Here is a 4,428-nt window from a genome sequence, read left to right on the forward strand (position 1 = left end):
GCGCAGCCTTGGCCCAGCCTCCCCGCCAGAAAGAGGGCAGCCCAGCCCGCAAGGCCCGAGCACGCAGCCCGCCCTCACCCAGCACACAAATCCAAGGAGCACATGCCGCCATATCTCCCTGAGGGTGTGCAGTGGCGGAAGCCACCCGGGGGTGTGCAGTGGCGGAAGCCCCCCCCCCCCCCCGCAAACACTCTCCAGATGAGCCGCCCTTGGCTCTGTCCCACGCTGCGCCCTTCCTGAGTAGTGCCTGCCCCTGCCCCACTCCCTCCCCCTCACCATGGGGGCCTCAACCTCCCCCCGCCCTTCCACCCCACCGACTTACCAGCCAGACGCTGTTCTCCAAGCTGCCAGGCTGCATTCCTGGCTACGTGCATGCTGTGGCTGTGCGCATGCACGCAGCATTTATCAGTGACGTTATTGGCCACAATAACTTTTATAGGTGCCGATATAATATAGACCAATGTATCAGTGCACCTCTATTTATAACCTTTCTAAAAATTACTGATATTCATGCAAGTCTAAAAACATGCTAAAATAGACAAGTATTTTCTTGCATGTGCAGTTAACAATGTGTATAACACACGAAACAAAGCTGATTTTAAATATGCTACCCAGCTGGTTTACAAGCTGGGAACAGAGTAGCCAGAGCAGCAGAGCTTTGTGCTGGAGGGTCACCCAAATATTTATCCAGCTTCTCAGGTGGGTCTGGGTCTTGCAGTTCTACCACAAAACCTAAGCAAACTAGTTCAGAATTGTTTGGGTAAGTCTATTGGATCTGCAGTCACACTTTTGACCATGCTATGTTCATATGCAAATGCCAACCAATTACTATTGATGGATTTGGAAGGCAAAGAGAGATTAATGTGCAGAAAATAGCTAGATTCTTTGCATGGCACAGTATACATCATCTTGGTTCCTTGATTTTTATTCATAGAAAATAACCATTATTAGAAGAAGGACTGCAACAAAAGGCCTGGAAAGGGAGGTTGATTTTAGGATATAGAATATAAGGGATTATTATATTCCACATACAAAAGGAATGAACACATGTATGAGAGAGAAACAAAAGGATACATATAAAATAAAGTTTATGAGGTTCAGAAACGGACAGCTCAATGGTTCAGGAGCTAGTCGGGTATTCAAAAATGCTTCCTGGGAAATTAATTCAAAGCCTCATTAGAGCAGGATTTTGCTTTCCTAGAATGCATGTCTACCTCTGAACATCAACAGGTCTCCTAGAGCAGGCTTCTCCTTATTTCACTCTCTCTAAGAAACATCATGGTTTTTCCAAGCACAATGCATGCGAGTCAAAATACAGTTCCAGAGGCATGAGAAGAAGCCCTGCCCCTAGACTGCCAAAGGCAGTCAACAAGCAAGAGAGTAAAAGGTTAGCCACATAACTCCACTGTGATTAAGAAACACATTTCTTTTGCTAACAGCACACATGCCAACGGACCACTGGACTAATGTAATTTTCAGTAGGTAGATAGGCTGTTATAAGAAACTGTTAAACAACTGCAGGAACAATGCAGTAGGCCAAGTCAGGTTGGTAGAATTCCATCCACTTCTAAAACACGAGATAGATCAGTCTTAATTTGCCAGATCAGATTGGTCTTAATACTTGATACAGAGCAGAAGGGCTTGTGAGACATACAGAATTGTAAACATTTCCATTACAAAACGGGCCCCTAGGGAGAGAGGGGGGCCACTTACCAGGCATCCCAGGGTGAGGGAGGCTCCCAGGGGCCAAGTTCCCTTAGGGGAGGGGGCTGCTGGCAGGCTCTTCTGTGTAGGCGCAGGGCAAGCCACACCTGCACAGAACAGCTGATTGGCAGTTGAAAAGGTGTGGGAGATTTGAATTGCCTCTAGTCAGGCCCAGACACCAAAAGAGGCACATGTACAGCGCACGTGAGCCCTTGGCCCCCTGCCTGATCGCACTGAGGGGAGTGGCAAGACTGAGCCAGCAGCAGCAACAAGGTAAGCCGGGCAGGGGGGGAAAGAGGGAGGAGGAGCCAGGCAAGCCGTAGGGAATTGGGAAGGGTTTTTCTCCCCTCCCATCACCATATAGCCATGCCAAACAGGAGTTGCGCTCCTGAGCCAGGCAAACTGGCACACTCTTCAGGGGTGTGCCAGAGTTTGCACAGGAGGGAGAGCAGGAGAGGCCTGAACCCCTAACCTCAGCCACCTCGGACAAGGACTTCAGGTGAGTAAGTGAGGAGGAGGGGTACTACTATGGGGGTGGTGACGTGGAGTGCAGCCAGGGACCCTGCCCCAGTGCTGCCTCCAGCCTGGAGCTCCTCTGAGGTTTCTACCCAGACAGGGCCTTTGGATGGGTCAGTAGCACCCCTAGTCCCATATCTGTGGGGGCTGCCTGGCAGGGGCTCTAGGGGTCAGGGGCGGTAGAGGGTCCGGGAGTCCCCTCACCTGTCCCATGTGTGCCATGGAGGGCATTCAGGCCCTGGAGGGACAAGAGAGGGAACTCCAGGGAGAGGTTAGCAGGCTGTGGGGGGATCAGGGCGATTGAGGAAGAGATTGATGGGTACTTCCATTCTCTGCAGGACCACACACCTGGAGGGAAAGCGTCACAGGAGGGAATTGGCATGGACAGATGGCAGACGGTCACCTCTAGGGCTAGACGGTGCACTGCCACAGCAAATCCCTCAGTGCAGCTCAAGAACAGGTATGAGGCCCTGGCATCACTGGCAGAGTGTGCAGCAGTGGAGGCCACACCCCCAGCACCACCAAGCAAGCTGTGGGACAACCCTGAATTCAGAGGAGAAGACGACGGGTCATCGTGATGGGTGACTCTGTCCTGAAAGGAGCAGAGGGAGCCATCTGCCACATGGATCCCACAGTACGGATGCTGCCTGCCTGGAGTCCAGATTAGAGGTGTCATAACGAGGATCCCAGACCTGATTAGACCCTCCGACTACTACCCCATGGTCCTCATCCATGTGGGAATGAATGACGTGGCCCAGAGTAATCCAGACAGGGTCATGAGTGACTACATGGCGCTGGGAGCCAAGTGGTCTTCTCATCCATCCTTCAGGGGCACTGGTGGTCTTCTCATCCATCCTTCCAGTGAGCGGTCATTGACAACACTACAGCAACGGCATTAGAGAGGTCAACTCACAGCTTCGGAACTGGTGCCATCACGCGGTGTTTGGATTTCTTGACCACGACCCACACTTCCAGAATAAGGCCCTATTTGGACAAGATGGGCTACATCTCTCTCCAAAAGATAAAAGTCTGTTTTCTTACAGGTTGGCTGATCTCCTACGCAGGGCTTTAAGCTAGGTTTGTTGGGGGATGGGGATGTTGATGACAGAGTGAGGCCAGGAACGACAAACCAAGAGCCAGGTACTAAAACAGTCCAGGCAGGTACCAAGGGCCCCACTAAGCATCAGGATGGGGAAGTATTAAGGGCACCTACTGGTGCTATACTAATGCTAGGAGCATGAGGAACAAGCAAAAAGAACTTGCACCCCTGCTTGCAAACAAAGAATTTGACCTGGTTGGGCTAACAGAAACCTGGTGGGACCCTACCCATGACTGGGCAATGAGGGCTACAAGCTGTGTACACAGGATAGAGTGGGGTAAAAAGGGAGGGGAGGACGCTGCTCTCTGTTAAGGAGCAATATACATCTTCTGTAGTTAAGTTGGGCTAAGAAAGGCAAATTGAGGTACTATGGGTCACATTACAGGGGGTCAGGGAGAAAGGGACTTGGTAGTGGGGATCTATTACAGACCCTCACACCAGGGGGACAAGTTAGACCTAGAATTCTCAAGACAGCTCTCAGAGGCAGTGCGCTCAAAGGACCTGGTTGTCATGGGGGACTTAAACTTCTCCAACATCTGCTGGGAGGTAAGAAACGTAAGTTTCTTACGTAAGGAGGTTAGAAAACGTAAGTTTCTAACCTCCTTACAGGACCTGCACCTAACACAGGAGGTAAGTGTTCCCACTAGGGGAAATGCCTTATTAGACTTGGTGCTGGCCACAGGGGATGACTAGGTGGGGGATCTGTAGGTACGAGGTAACCTAGGGGATAGTGACCACCTATTGATAGAGTTCACTATCCGGAGAAAGGTGGGAAAGATAGCTAGCAGGGCTGAAGTGCTAGTCTTCAGAAAGGCCAACTTCAACAAGCTCAGGAGATTAGTTAGGGAGGGACAAGCAGACCTGGTCAGGTTGGACAAATGGGCACAAAACAACAGAATGCAATTCAACAAGGAGAAATGCAAAGTGCTGAACCTAGGGAGGAAAAATGTCCAGCATACCTACTGCCTAGGAAATGACCTGCTTCGTGGAACGGAAGCAGAAAGGGATCTTGGAGTCCTAGTGGACTCCAAGATGAACATGAGTCGTCAGTGTGACGAAGTCATCAGAAAAGCTAATGGCACTTTATCGTGCATCAGCAGATGCATGAC

The 4,428-nt window shown here is 50.7% G+C and overlaps 1 protein-coding gene across 1 annotated transcript in view; it reads right to left on the reverse strand.

The window, feature by feature from the left end:
- The window catches only part of ASPM (abnormal spindle microtubule assembly), a 62,795-nt gene that overhangs the window by 23,886 nt on the left and 34,481 nt on the right, over positions 1–4,428 (reverse strand). The gene's annotated exons all lie outside the window — the stretch shown is intronic.

The sequence above is a fragment of the Alligator sinensis genome, unplaced genomic scaffold, assembly GCF_000455745.1.
Source record: "Alligator sinensis unplaced genomic scaffold, ASM45574v1 scaffold139_1, whole genome shotgun sequence".
In the NCBI taxonomy this organism is placed as follows: domain Eukaryota; kingdom Metazoa; phylum Chordata; order Crocodylia; family Alligatoridae; genus Alligator; species Alligator sinensis.